This window comes from Lepidochelys kempii, chromosome 1 (assembly GCF_965140285.1).
Source record: "Lepidochelys kempii isolate rLepKem1 chromosome 1, rLepKem1.hap1, whole genome shotgun sequence".
Classification (NCBI taxonomy): Eukaryota; Metazoa; Chordata; order Testudines; family Cheloniidae; genus Lepidochelys; species Lepidochelys kempii.
In genome coordinates, this window is record NC_136380.1 from 348,569,034 (window position 1) to 348,589,411 (window position 20,378).

The following is a 20,378-nucleotide window of genomic DNA, read 5'->3' on the forward strand; positions in this document are numbered from 1 at the left end:
CAAAAAATCCCACAGCCCTAACCAAAATAATTATACCAGTATAAAAACTGTATAAACCAGAATTTATACACTAGTTACATTTAGGGCTTTAAGCATGAGCCTAGCTCACGAAAGCTCATGCTCAAATAAATTGGTTAGTCTCTAAGCCCTGGTCTACACTAGGACTTTAGGTCGAATTTAGCAACATTAAATCGATTTAAACCTGCACCCGTCCACACAGTGAAGCCCTTTATTTCGACTTAAAGGGCTCTTAAAATCGATTTCCTTACTCCACCCCTGACAAGTGGATTAGCGCTTAAATCGACGTTCCCAGCTCGAATTTGGGGTACTGTGGACACAATTCGATGGTATTGGCCTCCGGGAGCTATCCCAGAGTGCTCCATTCTGACCGCTCTGGACAGCACTCTCAACTCAGATGCACTGGCCAGGTAGACAGGAAAAGAACCGCGAACTTTTGAATCTCATTTCCTGTTTGGCCAGCGTGGCAAGCTGCAGGTGACCATGCAGAGCTCATCAGCACAGGTGACCATGATGGAGTCCCAGAATCGCAAAAGAGCTCCAGCATGGACCGAACGGGAGGTACGGGATCTGATCGCTGTTTGGGGAGAGGAATCCGTGCTATCAGAACTCCGTTCCAGTTTTCGAAATGCCAAAACCTTTGTGAAAATCTCCCAGGGCATGAAGGACAGAGGCCATAACAGGGACCTGAAGCAGTGCTGCGTGAAACTGAAGGAGCTGAGGCAAGCCTACCAGAAAACCAGAGAGGCGAACAGCCGCTCTGGGTCAGAGCCCCAAACATGCCGCTTCTATGATGAGCTGCATGCCATTTTAGGGGATTCAGCCACCACTACCCCAGCCGTGTTGTTTGACTCCTTCAATGGAGATGGAGGCAATACGGAAGCAGGTTTTGGGGACGAAGAAGATGATGATGAGGAGGAGGTTGTAGATAGCTCACAGCAAGCAAGCGGAGAAACCGGTTTTCCCGACAGCCAGGAACTGTTTCTCACCCTAGACCTGGAGCCAGTACCCCCCGAACCCACCCAAGGCTGCCTCCTGGACCCAGCAGGCGGAGAAGGGACCTCTGGTGAGTGTACCTTTTAAAATGCTATACATGGTTTAAAAGCAAGCATGTGAAAGGATTACTTTGCCCTGGCATTTGCGGTTCTCCTAGATGTAGTCCTAAAGCCTTTGCAAAAGGTTTCTGGGGAGGGCAGCCTTATTTCGTCCTTCATGGTAAGACACTTTATCACTCCAGGCCAGTAACACATACTCGGGAATCACTGTAGAACAAAGCATTGCAGTGTATGTTTGCTGGCATTCAACCAAAATCCGTTCTTTCTCTCTCTGTGTTATCCTCAGGAGAGTGAGATATAATTCATGGTCACCTGGTTGAAATAGGGTGCTTTTCTTCAGGGACACTCAGTATAGCCCATTCCTGCTGGGCTGTTTGCCTGTGGCTGAACAGAAATGTTCCCCGCTGTTAGCCACAGGGAGGGGGGAAGGTTGAGGGGGTAATCACGCGGTGGGAGGAGGCAAAATGCGACCTTGTAACGAAAGCACATGTGCTATGTATGTAATGTTAACAGCAAGGTTTACCCTGAAAGAGTGTAGCGACTGTTTTATAAAATGTGTCTTTTTAAATACCGCTGTCCCTTTTTTTTTCTCCACCAGCTGCATGTGTTTCAATGATCACAGGATCTTCTCCTTCCCAGAGGCTAGTGAAGCTTAGAAAGAAAAAAAAACGCACTCGCGATGAAATGTACTACGAGCTAATGCTGTCCTCCCACACTGACAGAGCACAGACGAATGCGTGGAGGCAAATAATGTCAGAGTGCAGGAAAGCACAAAATGACCGGGAGGAGAGGTGGAGGGCTGAAGAGAGTAAGTGGCGGGCTGAAGAGAGTAAGTGGAGGGCTGAAGACAGGGCTGAAGCTCAAATGTGGCGGCAGCGTGATGAGAGGAGGCAGGATTCAATGCTGAGGCTGCTGCAGGACCAAACCAGAATGCTCCAGTGTATGGTTGAGCTGCAGCAAAGGCAGCTGGAGCACAGACTGCCACTGCTGCCCCTCTGTAACCAACCGCCCTCCTCCCCAAGTTCCATAGCCTCCACACCCAGACGCCCAAGAACGCGGTGGGGGGGCCTCCAGCCAACCAGCCACTCCACAACAGAGGATTGCCCAAAAAAAAGAAGGCTGTCATTCAATAAATTTTAAAGTTGTAAACTTTTAAAGTGCTGTGCTTAAAGTGCTGTGTGGCATTTTCCTTCCCTCCTCCACCACCCCTCCTGGGATACCTTGGTAGTCATCTCCCTATTTGTGTGATGAATGAATAACGAATGCATGACTGTGAAGCAGCAATGACTTTATTGCCTCTGCAAGCGGTGATTAAAGGGAGGAGGGGAGGGTGGTTAGCTTACAGGGAAGTAGAGTGAACCAAGGGGCGGGGGGTTTCATCAAGGAGAAACAAACAGAACTTTCACACTGTAGCCTGGCCAGTCATGAAACTGGTTTTCAAAGCTTCTCTGATGCGTACCGCGCCCTCCTGAGCTCTTCTAACCGCCCTGGTGTCTGGCTGCGCGTAACCAGCAGCTAGGCGATTTGCCTCAACCTCCCACCCCGCCATAAACGTCTCCCCCTTACTCTCACAGATATTGTGGAGCACACAGCAAGCAGTAATAACAGTGGGAATATTGGTTTCGCTGAGGTCTAAGCGAGTCAGTAAACTGCGCCAGCGCGCCTTTAAACGTCCAAATGCACATTCTACCACCATTCTGCACTTGCTCAGCCTGTAGTTGAACAGCTCCTGACCACTGTCCAGGCTGCCTGTGTACGGCTTCATGAGCCATGGCATTAAGGGGTAGGCTGGGTCCCCAAGGATACATATAGGCATTTCAACATCCCCAACAGTTATTTTCTGGTCTGGGAAGAAAGTCCCTTCCTGCAGCTTTTGAAACAGACCAGAGTTCCTGAAGATGCGAGCGTCATGCACCTTTCCCGGCCATCCCACGTTGATGTTGGTGAAACGTCCCTTGTGATCCACCAGAGCTTGCAGCACTATCGAAAAGTACCCCTTGCGGTTTATGTACTCGCCGGCTTGGTGCTCCGGTGCCAAGATAGGGATATGGGTTCCGTCTATAGCCCCACCACAGTTAGGGAATCCCATTGCAGCAAAGCCATCCACTATGACCTGCACATTTCCCAGGGTCACTACCCTTGATATCAGCAGATCTTTGATTGCGTGAGCTACTTGCATCACAGCAGCCCCCACAGTAGATTTGCCCACTCCAAATTGATTCCCAACTGACCGGTAGCTGTCTGGCGTTGCAAGCTTCCACAGGGCTATCGCCACTCGCTTCTCAACTGTGAGGGCTGCTCTCATCCTGGTATTCATGCGCTTCAGGGCAGGGGAAAGCAAGTCACAAAGTTCCATGAAAGTGCCCTTACGCATGCGAAAGTTTCGCAGCCACTGGGAATCGTCCCAGACCTGCAACACTATGCGGTCCCACCAGTCTGTGCTTGTTTCCCGAGCCCAGAATCGGCGTTCCACAGCATGAACCTGCCCCATTAGCACCATGATGCATGCATTGGCAGGGCCCATGCTTTCAGAGAAATCTGTGTCCATGTCCTGATCGCTCACGGGACCGCGCTGACGTCGCCTCCTCGCCCGGTATCGCGTTGCCATGTTCTGGTGCTGCATATACTGCTGGATAATGCGTGTGGTGGTTGATGTGCTCCTAATTGCCAAAATGAGCTCAGCGGCCTCCATGCTTGCCTTGGTATGGCGTCCGCACAGAAAAAAGGCGCGGAACGATTGTCTGCCGTTGCTCTGACGGAGGGAGGGGCGACTGACGACACGGCTTACAGGGTTGGCTTCAGGGAGCTAAAATCAACAAAGGGTGTGCCTGTACATCAAGGAGTATTTCAGGCAGGACTGCACGGAGGGTTCCAATAAGAAATGGTGCACCAAAGTTATCGTTGTTATTGGAACAAGGAGGTTAGCCTGGCCTCTGATTGATACATGGCTAGATTAACCTCGCTGCGCCTTCTCTGTGACTGACTGCAGTGTGATCTAGACAGGGGAGGAGGAAAATGAGTACAAAACAAATCTGGTCTATTTCTTGTTCTGACCCACTCCATCTATCCTTTACATCTTTGGCTGGCAGCAGACAAAAAAGGCGCGAAATGATTGTCTGCCCTTGCTTTCACGGGGGGAGGGAGGGTGGGAACGGGGTCCTGACGATATGTACCCAGAACCACCCGCGATAATGTTTTAGTCCCATCAGGCATTGGGATATCAACCCAGAATTCCAATGGGCAGTGGAGACTGCGGGAACTGTGGGATAGCTACCCACAGTGCAACGCTCCGGAAGTCGACGCTTGCCTCGGTACTGTGGAAGCGCTCCGCCGAGTTAATGCACTTAATGCACTTAGAGCATTTTCTTTGGGGACACACACACTCGAATATATAAAACCGATTTCAAAAAAACCGACTTCTATAAATTCGACCTAATTTCGTAGTGTAGACATACCCTAAGGTGCCACAAGTACTCCTTTTCTTTTTGCGAATACAGACTAACAGGGCTGTTACTCTGAAACCTGTCATTTAGGGCTTTCTAAACTTCAGGTTTTTTACCTGAGGTTTACTGATTGCCATTTAACTTGAGGTAGTTAACACATTTTCAGAGGCTGGCCTGAATTTAAGCTAAGGGCTGGTCTACACTAGAAAATTAGGTCAACCCCACCTATGTTGCTCAGGGATGTGAAAAATCCATACCCTTGAGCAACATAGTTAAGGAGACGTAAGTCCCCAGGTAGACAGTGCTAGGTCGATGGAAGAATTCTACCACCGACTTAGGGCATAGCTACACTACAAAATTAAGTCGACCTAATTTACATCAGCATACAACCACCGCAGTAATTACATCACTTGTGCATGCCTACACTTTGTTCCTTGTGTTGGTGGTGTGCGCCCTCATCAGGAGCATTTGCAATGATTGAACTCTCAGTGTGGGGCACTGTGGGATGGCTTCTGAAAGTCAGCAACAGTTGATGCAAGCAAGGCAGTGTCTACACTGATAATGCATTGTCCTAACCAGACTGACATTGACTCCATGCCTCCTGTGGACGTGGAGTTAAGAACATAAGAATGGCCACACTAGGTCAGACCAAAGGTCTGCCCAGCCCAGTATCCTGTATACCGACACTGGCCAATGCCAGGTATCCCAGAGGGAATGAACCTAACAGGTAATGATCAAGTGATCTCTTTCCTGCCATCCATCTCCACTCTCTGACAAACAGAGGCTAGGGACACAATTCCTTACCCGTCCTGGCTAATAGCCATTAATGGACTTAACCTCCATGAATTTATTCAATTCTCTTTTAAACCCTGTTATAGTCCTAGCCTTCACAACCTCCTCAGGCAAGGAGTTCCTCAGGTTGACTGTGCGCTGTGTGAAGAACAACTTCCTTTTATTTGTTTTAAACCTGCTGCCCATTAATTTCATTTGGTGGCCCCTAGTTCTTATATTATGGGAACAAGTAAATAACTTTTCCTTATTCACTTTCTCCACACCACTCATGATTTTATAGACCTCTATCATATCCCCCATTAGACTCCTCTTTTCCAAGCTGAAAAGTCCAAGCCTCTTTAATCTCTCCTTATATGGGACCCGTTCCAAACCTCTCATAATTTTAGTTGCCCTTCTCTGAACCTTTTCTAATGCCAGTATATCTTTTTTAAGATGAGGAGACTACATCTGTACACAGTATTAAAGATGTGGGTGTACCATGGATTTATACAAGGGCAATAAGATATTCTCCGTCTTATTCTCTATCCCTTTTTAAATTATTCCTAACATCCCGTCTGCTTTTTTGACTGCCACTGCACACTGCGTGGATGTTTTCAGAGAACTATCCACAATGACTCCAACATCCTTCTTCTGATTAGTTGTAGCTAAATGAGCCCCCATCATATTGTATGGATAGTTGGGGTTATTTTTTCCAATGTGCATTACTTTACATTTATCCACATGAAATTTCATTTGCCCTTTTGTTGCCCAATCACTTAGTTTTGTGAGAACTTTTTGAAGTTCTTCACAGTCTGCTTTGGTCTTGACTATCTTGAGCAGTTTAGTATCGTCTGCAAACTTCGCCACCTCACTGTTTACCCCTTTCTCCAGATCATTTATGAATAAGTTGAATAGGATTGGTCCTAGGACTGACCCTTGGGGAACACCACTAGTTACCCCTCTCCATTCTGAAAATTTATCATTTATTCCTACCCTTTGTTCCCTGTCTTTTAACCAGTTCTCAGTCCATGAAAGGATCTTCCCTCTTATCCCATGACAATTTAATTTACTAAGAACCTTTGGTGAAGGACCTTGTCAAAGGCTTTCTGGAAATCTAAGTACACTATGAAAAGAAAAGGAGTACTTGTGGCACCTTAGAGACTAACCAATTTATTTGAGCATGAGCTTTCGTGAGCTACAGCTCACTTCATCGGATGCATGCCGTGGAAACTGCAGCATACTTTATTTATACACAGAGAATATGAAAAAATACCTCCTCCCACCCCACTGTCCTGCTGGTAATAGCTTATCTAAAGTGATCATCAGGTGGGCCATTTCCAGCACAAATCCAGGTTTTCTCACCCTCCACCCCCTAAGTACACTATGTCCACTGAACTCTCCCTTGTCCACATGTTTGTTGACCCCCTCAGAGAACTCTCACAAGAGATCAGTAAGACATGATCTCCCTTTACAGAAGCCATGTTGACTTTTGCACAACAATTTATGTTCTTCTATGTGTCTGACAATTTTATTCTTTACGATTGTTTCAACTAATTTGCCCGGTACTGACTTTAGACTTACCGGTCTGTAATTGCCAGGATCACCTCTAGAGCCCTTCTTAAATATTGGCATTACCTTAGCTATCTTCCAGTCATTGTGTACAGTAGATGATTTAAAGGACAGGTAACAAACCATAGTTAATAGTTCCGCAATTTCACATTTGAGTTCTTTCGGAACTCTTGGGTGAATGCCATCTGGTCCCGGTGACTTCCTACTGTTAAGTTTCTCAATTAATTCCAAAACCTCCTCTAGTGACACTTCAGTTTGTGACAATTCCTCAAATTTGTCACCTACAAAAGACAGCTCAGGTTTGGGAATCTCCCTAACATCCTCAGCCGTGAAGACTGAAGCAAAGAATTCATTTAATTTCTCTGCGATGACTTTATCGTCTTTAAGTGCTCCTTTTGTATCTCGATCGTTCAGGGGCCCCACTGGTTGTTTATCGGGCTTCCTGCTTCTGATGGACTTAGAAAACATTATGTTATTACCTTTTGAGTTTTTGGCTAGCTGTTTGTCAAACTCCTTTTTGGCTTTTCTTATTACATTTTTACATTTAATTTGGCACTGTTTATGCTCCTTTCTATTTACCTCAATAGGATTTGACTTCCACTTTTTAAAAGATGCCTTTTTATCTCTCACTGCTTCTTTTACATGGTTGCTAAGCCACAGTGGCTCTTTTTTAGTTCTTTTACTGTGTTTTTTTAATTTGGGGTATACATTTAAGTTGAGCCTCTATTATGGTGTCTTTGAAAAGTGTCCATGCAGCTTGCAGGGATTTCAATCTAGTCACTGTACCTTTTAATTTCTGTTTAACTAACCTCCTCATTTTTGCACAGTTCCGCTTTCTAAAATTAAATGCCACAGTGTTGGGCTGTTGAGGTGATCGCCCCACCACAGGAATGTTAAATGTTATTATATTATGGTCACTATTTCCAAGCGGTCCTGTTACAGTTACCTCTTGGACCAGATCCTGCGCTCCACTCAGCACTAAATCCAGAGTTGCCTCTCCCCTTGTGGGTTCCTGTACCAGCTGCTCCAAGAAGCAGTCATTTAAAGTATCGAGAAATTTTGTCTCTGCATTTTGTCCTGAGGTGACATGTACCCAGTCAATATGGGGATAACTGAAATCCCCCACTATTATTGAGTTCTTTATTTTGATAGCTTCTCTAATCTCCCTTAGCATTTCATCTTCACTATCACTGTCCTGGTCAGGAGGTCGATAATAGATCCCTACTGTTATATTCTTCTTCGATCATGGAATTACTATCCATAGAGATTCTATGGAGCATGTGGATTCATTTAAGATTTTTATTTCATTTAATTCTACATTTTCTTTCACATATAGTGCCACTCTCCCCCCCACGACCTGTTCTGTCCTTCCAATATATTTTGTACCCTGGAATGATTGTGTCCCATTAATCCTCCTCACTCCACCAGGTTTCTGTGATGCCTATTATATCAATATCCTCCTTTAACACGAGGCACTCTAGTTCACCCATCTTATTATTTAGACTTCTAGCATTTGTGTGCAAGCACTTTAAAAACTTGTCACTGTTTATTTGTCTGCCCTTTTCTGATGTGTCAGATGTTTCTTGTCTGATCTGGCACATACTTTATCCTTTTCCATCCTCTCCTCCTGACTAAAACCTAGAAAATCTCTAGCAATAGATTCTCCTCTAAGAGAAGTCCCTATCTGATCAACGTGCGCCTCTGCAGCAACCGGCTTTCACCATCTCTTAGTTTAAAAACTGCTCTGCAACCTTTTTAATGTGAAGTGCCAGCAGTCTGGATCCACTTTAGTTTAGGTGGAGCCCATCCTTCCTGTACAGGCTCCCCCATCCCAAAAGTTTCCCCAGTTCCTAATAAATCTAAACCCCTCCTCTCTACACCATCGTCTCATCCACGCATTGAGACTCTGAAGCTCTGCCTGCCTACCTGGCCCTGAGCGTGGAAGCATTTCTGAGAATGCCACCATAGAGGTCCTGGATTTCAGTCTCTTTCCTAGCAGCCTAAATTTAGCCTCCAGGACGTCTCTCCTCCCCTTCCCTATGTCATTGGTACCTACATGTACCACGACCACCGGCTCCTCCCCAGCACTACACATAAGTCTATCTAGATGCCTCGAGAGATCCGCAACCTTTGCACCAGGCAGGCAAGTCACCATACGGTTCTCCAAGTCATCACAAACCAGCTATCTATGTTTCTTGTCACTCTCTTGAGGGCACAAAATCACCAGCAGCCTCAGTTCCATGCCGTCAGTCAGCTTAAATCTGTCCCTATTTTGGGATATAGGAATCTTAACAGATATTCCAGGACCAGTTTAAGCAGTGTATTTTCTCAGCAATAAAATTAATATGTTTTAAATGTGCACTGAACAACCAAAGTAATTTATCCATATAATGCAAGCCAGTAATTTCCTCCAAGCAGAAACAGATATTTAACTACAGCTATTAGCCTGTGACTGTCCACGTAATCCATTCTCTCATTCTTTGCCTTCTTGCCAAGTTTGCTCTGAAGGGTCTTGGAATTGCAGATTCTTCCCTTTCCACAGATATGGACGCCTCTTCAGGGACCCAGTCTTGCCAACTCTTGCAATTTTATTGTGAGGTTCATGATATTTGGTGCTTTTCTTATAGCCTCAGTTCCGGGAGTCATGTGATTATGTAAGAATCTCTTCTTTTGGTTTTTAAAAATTGAATTTCTAGCCCTCAGGGTTGCAGAAAAAAGTTTGAAGAAAAAAACCCAAAACAAACAACACAAACTCTAAAGGGATCAAAACCAAGAGGGCAAATAAAGAAAACACATTTTCAAGGAAATGTATCATGATTTTTTGGCAGGTTCAAGGCAGTTCATGGGAAGCTTTCTTGGACATAGTAAGATTTGAGGACAACAGGTCTAGATCTTGCATGACTAATCCAAAACTGCATGTCTTTGAAAATGCCAGGGTATATTCAGCGCATACTTATAGAACTAACAGTTTATTTTATCCATTGCACAGTCTCATTTTAGAATTTTGTTATAAAGCTGCAAAATGGCACATGAAATAACTGTACAAGAACATGAGGAGAGCAGTTATTCTCCTGGTTGCTTCAAGAGTGATTAAAATCTAGGAGTTAACACAAAAACAAACAACTCCACCAGGCTTTTCACAAAACACATATCTACAGCAATAATTAGGTTTCCAGATTTAATTTCTGGTGTGCTGAGACCACTATTTATCATGATGTCCTATACTGTCTTGCTCCTTGAGTGCCACTTGTCTGTTATACTCTCCTGTTGTCTCTTGTTTTATGGATTATAAACTTTTGGGGGCAGGGACTGTCTTTTTGCTCTGCATATGTACAGTGCTTATAAATGGGGCTCCTACTTACTACAACAATACAAATAAATAATGATCGTGATAATTTATAACATGATCTGGAATACCCATGAGTTCCAAATTCCCAATCCTGACCCTGTTCTCCAACTTTTCCACCTTCCTGTAGAGTCATTTTACTCTTAGGTTTCAGAGTAGCAGCCGTGTTAGTCTGTATCTGCAAAAAGAAAAGGAGGACTTGTGGCACCTTAGAGACTAACAAATTTATTTGAGCATAAGCTTGCTCCTTTTCATTTTACTCTCAGATACTACTGTAAATATATCCTCAGGGCCAGAGGTATTTTCCAAATCCACTAGTCTGCTATCTGGCTCTTGAAGTTTACAAACTCAGCCTCCAACTTGCTGTCAATTGTGAATAATGCATAATAGTGCCCACCTTTTTGTGCTGTAGTTCCAGTCTCATTGTAACTGCCTTTGTAAGTGTTTCAATCCTGAGCAAGGACCTGATCTTTAAGAATACCAGGAGAAGCCACGCTCCACACAGTTCCTGGTTTCTTGACCAAGCTGCTAAAGGTTTCCCGTTGGGCCTGAATAAGTGCCCATGCAGTTTCCTCTGACGCCAGCAATTCCAGTGAGCAAGTTTCCAGCCGCACACACAAAAGGGATCTCAGCACTCCACCCTTCGGAGTGAAAGTCTACTGCTACACTAAGGAGAACATGTCCAAAAGAAAAAGTATGAAGCACTCAAGGCAACCACAAAAATCCCCAACTTGAATGAACTTGGTCATGGACAGGCTGCTTGATTTAATGGAAAGCAAGGAATATTGCTGCCAAGGGCCAAAGAATTGGGAATTCTCCACGAGTACGACAAAGAAACATCCTACCTCAGAGAAGAAAGTGGCTGGAAAAGCAAGCCTGGGCCTAGTGCAAACCATATAAGTTTGGATTAGGGAAGTCTCAGCTGACATGGAAAGTGGTTATCTTATTGAATTTTATTTCAGGACAGCTTCCCCAGTGGTTGGATCTGTAATATATTAATTTTGAAACAACTTTAAAATGAAAAACTAAAGCTCAAGGTAAATGCATACAATTTGGCAGACGTAGGCATCATGGTTTTACATTCCTGCATAACAATTCTGAGCACTTGGGGAGGCATCAATTACTATACAACTCACTGCTACTATGCATCCTTATCAGGATGAGATTGTTCAATGGGTCAGGAATATCAAGGTCAATAGGGCTGGTCACCAGCAGTTGGAATGCTCTGCCAGGACACAAGTAGAGATGGGCCTGACTCAATGACCCTAGATCTCTAGGGAAATTTGGGGGCCTGGAACCGAACATTGCATCAGGCCCATCTCTGTAGAAATGTAATGGTACAGTGATTAACCAAAAGCTAGAGAGGGGTATGAGGAAGATACGGGACCTTCACATATAATGACATCTAAGGTACACAGAGTAATGCTATTGCACCCTTATGAGAAATAAGAGGACTGCCACCTGCAACCCTGGGAGCAAGGTGATCAATTCTTAAAATCCTTTTTGCAGAAAAAAGGAGATCAAAACAAGACTGTCACCATCCTGTACCTTCGTTCTTCCCAGAGCAAAGTTCAGCAATTAACAGGGAAGCAGACAGATCTGGCAAATACTGTGCAGTGGAATCTGAATTCAGTCCCTCACTCCGTAGGCTTGCGAGGGCTAAATGTGCTGCATGGAACATGTGCTCAACCCCTACAGAGAGGAAGAAGAGATTCACATCACCCGAGACATCCATCTCCCACAGTCAACCCAAAAACTTAAACTGACTGGCTTCAGAAAGTCACAGCCAGTTCTGACCCAAAAGGACAGAGAGCAAATGGGGAAGAAATAGGGTTTCTGGAAGACCCCAAAACTAGGGGCAGTGAGCATATTTTGAGAGGGGTCAGAACCTTCATGTCGTCTTGATCCCAATTAAAGAAACTGAAGTTACACAAGCCAACACGGGTGGCATTCAGGACTCCATAAGTAAGCAGCCAGCTAGTTTGAATTCTAAGGTGCAGATTTGCAGGTTCAGGGGTCCTACATGATGGTACAAAGTTGAGTAGTTTTGCTATTTCCCCACAAGTTGTGTTAACAGGGGGCTGTGAGAGACTGTTTCAATTCTTTACCGAATTGCTAAAAACAATGGTCGGCTCTGAAAGCTAAATATAGACCTGGCTCTCAGGCAAGTCAATTATATATTTTGCATTTATTTTTCCCGTAGTAAAAGGAGTAAATCTGAGAACAAAAGTCCTTCAGACCCGCAGAGAAAAAGTCAACTTTCAATATTCTTCTGTTCCTACATGCAAGGAACTACTGTACGGGTGCACATTCCAGTTAACCAGGATTGTACTGTCTCTTGTAGATGCACATTCCAGTTAACCAGGATTGTACTGTCTCTTGTAGAGGTTTACACCTCAGTACTACAGTAGCAGCACCAGGTAAGAACAGAGGAAGAACCAGGGTTCTACTGTGTCTTCCACAGAGGAGTTCTGTTCATGTAGGAATCTCAAATTCACAAAGCAAAAAATCAAGGACAAGAATTTTGCTTACTTGAAACTGAGAGCGTTTTAATGGTAAAATAAAAGGGCATCTATACCAATGCTTCACTGCTGGTTTCATTCTAATGCATGGGCTAGCTGTGGATTAAGTATGCTCAAGAAAGGAAATTAGCAGGGAGGTTAAATAAAAATCATTTAAATATTGTTGTATCACATCATTGCCTTCAAAGGTTTCAAAATGCTTGTGGTGTCTGATGTTGGAAAAAGTAAATTGCTTCTGCACGCTGCTTGTTTGCAAGTTATTTATAATGCACCTGTTCCTGAAGCTGAAACTGGTAAATAGGTGCTTAAATACTCACCTTCTCTCATCAGTTTGTGTAAACTACTACATTGTATTATAGATCCTGGGTAGGATAATACTCTATATTATTCTGAATGTGTCCTGGAATTAGCTGCTTATTTGGAGGAGATATATGATGGGAAAGAAGGATGTATGCTTGAATTCTATACAGCACACAGTAATATCTTGTCTCTCTAGACGTCTGAGGTGACTCCCCAACCCTTTGGATATATGGCATTTCAGATGAACTGGGGAGCTGACTGTAAGCAACTGATACCGCTACATGCTGAGTTTTCAACCCAAGAGCACAGCGAAGGAAATGCTGGCCAGCTTTTTAAAACACTACGCACAGAGGCTGCAAATGCCGGGCATGATGTATTTAAAAGCTGATCAGCAGCCTTTTTAAGGTGGAGAGTCTTTGCACAGCCCCAGGGATACAGCCACAGGCTATGACGCTATTACTACCGTTTAAAACATTCAATTCCTGTTTTTTTAGATTGCCAGTTCTACTGATCATGGCCAGTTTTTGTTTGACAAATAGTAGGGTCTTGGCATTGTTTGGAGTTCACCCTTTTCTAAATGGAAAATGGTCTTGTGATGAGCCCTGGATTTGGACTCAGAAGACCTAGGTTAATTTCCTAGCTCCCACAGACTCACTGTGTGACCCGGGGTCAAGAAGTATAATCCCTCTTTTGCTTGGAAACTCATCTGTGTAATGGTCGTAATACTTCCATCTCACAGGGCAGGGGTCTCCAAACTTTATGAGATGAGGGCCATATTCGATTTTTGAAGGGGCTTCGAGGGCCAAAACGACTGTGAAAGAAATTAAATGTATGCAAATATACGCAATATATATACAAAATCGTTAAAAAAACAAAACTACTCTACTCAGTTGGTTGGGACTGTTTGGTTCTATTAGTGCTGGAGTTAAAATTTAACCATTATGAAATTGTTAATTTCCATCTTCTTTACTCCATTTATTGGAGATGTAATCAAGCATCTGGCTTGTATTTTTACTCTAAGGCAGGGGTCCGTGCCTGCTCAGCTGCAACTCTCCCCTAAGGTGGTTCCCTTTTTGGGGGGACACTGGCTCCCGGGGGCATTCACCCCTCCGCACAGCTCAGCTGAGCTACCCGCCCCCCACCCGCGCGAGCTGCTGCCGGCAGCCCCTCCCCCTGCCTGCTCGGCGTGCCTACTCAGCTGTTCTCTTCTCCCATTGGGAGGGCCGGACAAATGGATGCCCCAGGCCGGATCCGGCCCACAGGCCATAGTTTGAAGACCCCTGTCATAGGGGAATACATTCATTAGCGTATGTGAGGTGCTCAGATACCACAGCAAGGAGCGCCACAGTAAAGCCAATAAAGAGATATGATATCTTAAAAACTGAAAAATATAAAGCTGCCAAATGAGAACTGTCAACCTTAATTGCAATCTTCATCCTCAACATGGAGAAGTCTGCGGAGGAGGGATAGGAAGGAGTCAAGTAATACAGAGAAACTAAAGCAAAATTTGAGAGATGTCATGAAGAAATGCACGCATGCATAAAGAAAAATTCCTGAATGCGTGGAGCCAGCTTCCAAGCAAGGCTGTTGAAGACTGAATGAATCACTAAGGGCATTCAAGAACACGTTTGAGATAATATCCTCAGGAATATGAGTATTAAATAGACGATGAGCCTTGCTTGAAGAGCTAAACAGCCTGTTTATTAACTAAAAACAAGGGTGAAAACTGTTCTTTCTTATATGTTCCTTTTTTGAAAATAACAAGATCAACAAAAAGGAGTTTAACATTATGTCTGCATGTTAAGATAGGAATGTTCTCCCTATTTTTTGTTCATCTTCACTATGCACTGTTGTCTTTTTTACTATTCTTAGCACCATGGGCTTTAACCAAGAAGCTTATGTCAATTAAGCTATCTCATTTATGATAAGCATGACTGCCAAAGGTGGCCAAATATTCTAAAAGTCCAGATTGCACATTACTCTGAACAGTTCCCAAAAATCAGAGCAGAGAGACCTCTTTCCATTAAAATGAAATAGAGGGGCTGGGAGAGAGGGGAGATAATCAATATTGCTGCAACACAGCAGTGGCAGGGGGTAGTGGCATATGTAAGTACCAACAGTTTCATGTAAGAATGGATTATCAGTTGAGTAATCCTGCTGAAATGCATTTCCCCAGTGAAAAATTTGGTCATAGTAGCAAAGTGACTGCAGAATCCCAAAGGTCACTAGAAAGAGATCAAAGGACCCCCACCACTTCCATTGAGCAGTGAAATTTATCAAGGACTCAACATGCAGAACAATTGCCAGACTGGCCAGTCCTCCTCCAACGTACTGCCCAACAAGCTGCTTCTACAATTATGCGAAAGAAACAGACCAAACATTTGAATTCTCCTCTGTTGCAAACCTCACCACAGTTCTCCATGCCTTTATCTCTTCTGGCCCAGACTCCTGAATACACTCTATTTAGGGCTATCCAGGGTAGACTGCTTGCAGGCTTCAGCTACAACAGAATGCATCCACAGCAGGGGGGGCTGCTACCACCAGCATATAACACAGCACAATGGGCCCCTCCACTGCTTTTTTTCTTCTGAAGACAACTCAAGGTATCAAAACCCCAAGAGGTACCTGGCAGCCTGAGAGATCCCATCTCTCCCTGCATCTTGTGGCGTTCGTTAAAATCAGACAGGGTGCTCTTGTTGTCTAGTTCTGGGAGTAAAACTTCAGAGGATTTGTCAAAAACGGTTATCAATAGAGGGTCTTTGCCTGTGTAATTCACTCCATCTGATTGTCTTCCAGAACTTGGTGGCCTAAAACTTATTTGTTAAGGCAGGGCTTTGACGATCATCGTGTCTGTAAGAGGATTCTTTGTGAGAGAGGAAAAAGGCAGAATGGTGTGTTTAGCCCATCCATCTGACCAACTTACATACTTTGTTTGTAATTTGTTATGCACCCAGATGCTTGGTAGTAATGGTGTGTTAACCAATATGATAGGAGTAGACAAAGTTGCACATGATTTACTGAGATAAAAGTTACTGTCTTAGAATTGCACCACCCAGATATGAGCTTCTCATTGGGCAGCAGTACAGGATTAGCAATAGGTTCTTGGACAACCCACAAGAGAAAAGAGGGAAGGAAAATCAGTAAATGTCTACCCAAAAAGGTGGGCACAGCAGCCCCGATTATGCCCAATCTGAGACAGACTTCCTGAGAGTGGCTATAACATTTTTGAAGTTGGTAAAAAGACAAAAGTAAATTCTGTCGGAGGTCATAATGGGTTTATGCTAAGCCTGGTCTGTGCCCATCACAAAGGCCCATCACAATATGGCTTTTGTTCAGAGAGGCCAAAAACTAGAACAGCACAGAAACTGCAGGTCAAGAGTGAGGAACTATGACAGAGCCATGCACAGAAATTTGCTAGATGTGGGTCAAACCAGGGCTATTACCTTTTTGTACAAAGTTTTAAATAAAATAGAAAGGAAAGTTAAAGAACTTTTCATCAAGGTTTTATGAACACACAGATTGCCAGACTGCATCAGACCCAAAGTCGATCAAGTGTAAGATCCTCTCTCTCACAGCGGCCAGTACCAGATGTTTCAGAGGAATTCGTAAGAATCCTACATTAGGCAGGTGTGTGGTAATCTGCCCCCTACATGAGGCTTTATCCTGATCATTAATTGTTAAGAGATTGGCTTAAACCGTGGAGCATGAGGTTTTAATGCATGTTCTGGAAGCCTTCTGAGATCATAGTTAGCAGGTGCTTATAGAGGGCAGATATAGCACAGATGAAGCTAAAATAGCTACAGTACTCTCCACTGTACCTTTGTGAACTGGCTAGAGTGGCCAGCTCCTGAACAGTCCTGGTAATTAACATCTCATTTGTATCCAAACCTCCCTCTTTGCCATGAAGTACTGATACCTTAAAAAAAACCAAAACCCTGCTTTAAGATGACTCTCCCACTAGATGATCCAAAATGGCAGCAATATGGATTGCAAATTCCCTTAATGCAGTTCCTGTAGTCTTACAGCCCTTTAATCTTTTTGCAAAGCCTATGCTTCAATCTGACAGCACCACATTATCATATGACTTACACAAGAATTAAAGATGAAAACCTGAAGTTTTGTTTAGTTTTTTAATCTACCCTTACCTGGTAGGATTTCCACAAGCCATACCATCCCAAAAGTAGCAAGTAATAAGAATGTGAACCAATGATTATATCTGAAAACAGTGAGCTCCATGTTTTGAGGAAAAGGACTTCTACACAGTCAACAAGCCCACATGAAATACCTTTCACAGTCAAACTATGAAGTAGTGAATCTAATATGTCACATCAGGAACAAGCTCTTGATTAGAAAACGGTGTGTTCATAAGGGCCATAATCATGCTGGGATAAAAGCCCAGAACTTTGGGATAAAAGTGGTATGTGAGCTGCAGAAGCCTTAATACTTGCTAAGTACTATCTAGTTAAGAAGTCTTATATCTATCCTAGCCCACATTTGTCAGTGGCTTGTCATAAACTGAACTGAAGTCTATTTTACTTGGTAAGGCAGCAAATAAATACAGGCAAGGCAGGTTTCTCCTTACCCATGGGAATTCTTTCCAATCAGCAACAAGACGACGGAAGCAAACTGAGGTAGTTGGCTGATTGCGAAAATCACTCTTTGGTTTTACAAAAAGAAAAGGAGTACTTGTGGCACCTTAGAGACTAACCAATTTATTTGAGCATAAGCTTTCGTGAGCCACAGCTCACTTCATCGGATGCATACCGTGGAAACTACACTTTCCACAGTATGCATCCGATGAAGTGAGCTGTGGCTCATGAAAGCTTACGCTCAAATAAATTGGTTAGTCTCTAAGGTGCCACAAATACTCCTTTTCTTTTTGCGAATACAGACTAACACGGCTGTTACTCTGAAACCTGTCTTTGGTTTTAAACATTCCTGAGCTAACCCTCATTTCCCTCCTTCCCTTCCAGCACCTCCTGTGCAAGTTGCAAATATTCCAAGACAATGCAGTAAACTAATGATATTTTCTCTCTTCAAATTGTGCAAATCACTCAGCTGTCAATGGACAAGGGAAAATGAAGTTAATGAGCACGGCTTTAATCAGTGGACCTTGTTCTAATCAGAAAAGCAATCTTTCAAAGAGGTAATGACAGGCAGTCTCTCCATGGCATTCCATTTTCCCATGGGAATAAAGTTAGTGTCTTAAATTAAAAAATCAGCCTTCAAAAAAAATGGAAAGACCCTACTGAAAACCTGCACTAATGTATGCAAATAAAGAAGTCATTTAAATACTTGTTCAACACACATGCCTTCCCGTGTTGGGAGATGGGGGCAGAGGAAGGGGTGAGGGGTAACTAGCTACAGGGAACCCAAGTACAGGATCACCAACAGTGGCCGTGTCACACCTTCACTTAAACCAGTAAAACTCTGCACCTAGGCCAGGCCTTAGAGTAGGCTTGTTCTCTGAAAAGGGAGTGTGTAAAAATCCCACCTTCTTATTCAACACACATCTGCTTTCAAGTTCACACATTTTACTCCGGCTGGCATTCCAAAGCCCATCTGGAATAGCGAGTTGGACAGAATTGTTAACTCCATTCCAGTTACAGAATCTTTATTACTGGTGATATGTGATCCACCAAATGCCAAGCTTCACATTCAGATTTCAGGTTTACATAGCCAGTCAACAGCATGCTCACTCCTGATGAGATGTTAGAAAAAGCCACTATTCTACCTGTAAATTGAACACATTAGGTCAGGAACGTATTGGCCCTCATCTAAGCTCAGAAAATTAGGAGGTAGGTAGCAAAGGAATTAGGCAACATGTTTTAATCTACACATTTTAATCACTTAACACATAGTTTAAACTGACAGTGGTACTAAAAAAACATTAGCTGGTCATGATACACGGGGGGGGGGGGAGGGAGATAATTAACATGTGTTAGCCAACATTTTTGCTAAACATGTCTCATTTTCCTAGTCAAGACAAAGCCTTTGAGAGACTAACATGGAACCCCACACCACTGTTTTTATACATTTCAGAACAGAACCACACTTCCAAGCATGTACACATTTGAACTTCAGACTTTCAAACACGGAAACCTTTTCCTACATTTCCCCTCTTCCCCTTCTAGCTACTAGACCAGGAGTTCTCAAACTTCATTGCTCCTCGACCCCCTTCTGACAACAAAAATGTCTACATGACTCCAGGAGGGAAGACTGAAGCCTGAGCCTGCCAGAGCCCCACTGCCCCCAGCGGGACGGCCAAAGCCAAAGCCCAAAGGCTTCAGCCCCAGGTGGGGGCCTGTAACCTGAGCCCCACCACCCAGGGCTGAAGCTCTTGGGCTTCGGCCTCAGCCCCAGGCAGTGGGGCTTGGGCTTTGGCCCCAAGCCCCAGCATATCTAATGCCAGTCCTGGTGACCCCATTAAAATGGGGTCCTAACCCTCAGTTTGAGAACCGCTGTACTAGATGAACAGGAACATTTACCAACTAAGGGGCAACGTCAGGTTAAAAATCTGTTTAAAATACAGTTTCATTGCCTGGGCTGCAACCCAACATCTGAGGTAAAAGTGAAACAGATTTTAATAAATCAAATTGACTTTTCACTGTGACATTTGCACGCTCCTCAGCTTTGACAATGAAAACAGATTACCTAGTTTCTCTTTGGTTTGCCATACTTTTCTATTCTGCTTCTTGTTCTTACGCGCTTGCATATGGCCGCAAACGTCTGGGGTGCAGACATGTACATGAAGACTTGTATTAAACATTTCCACTGTAATCTTCCATGACATTAACCAATAGAAGAAAATACTAATGGATAGGAAGTTATTTTTACAAAGTCTAAAGTGAGCCAAATTTGACCTAAGGGTGTCCCTTTAACTTTATTTTGTACCATTCACGAACCTTTATAAACTTATATAGCCAAGAGTTGTTCCAACGAATCTCTCATGGAGAGCTCACCTTGGTAGGCAAGAATTTAAGTTCGGATTCCCACAGGTGCAGTGAAGAGAACAGTTCTTAAAATGTAGATGAGATTAACAAAACTGGCATAAGAACAATACAAATAAGAAATAAACGTAAATCAATTAGGCATTCTTCAACGTGTATTATAGGATCAAGAAGAACATTTCAATGCAAGTGATATTTAAAAATTAGAATAATGAGGGATTACTAACAGTTTCTCTCTCATAAAACCAGAACATTCTGACAGCTTAAAAGGCAAATGATTTATTTCATTCGTGAGCTTAGTAAGAATTTAACACCCACACTTGGGACAGAACATACATAGAGGTGACTGGCTTTCTGTTCATGTACAGTACACTGTGTGCAGATGGAGGATATTGTGAAGACTA

At 43.6% G+C, this 20,378-nt stretch overlaps 1 protein-coding gene across 3 annotated transcripts in view; it reads right to left on the reverse strand.

Moving 5' to 3' along the window:
* Positions 1-20,378, reverse strand: part of AHCYL2 (adenosylhomocysteinase like 2) — a 493,940-nt gene that overhangs the window by 85,847 nt on the left and 387,715 nt on the right. The gene's annotated exons all lie outside the window — the stretch shown is intronic.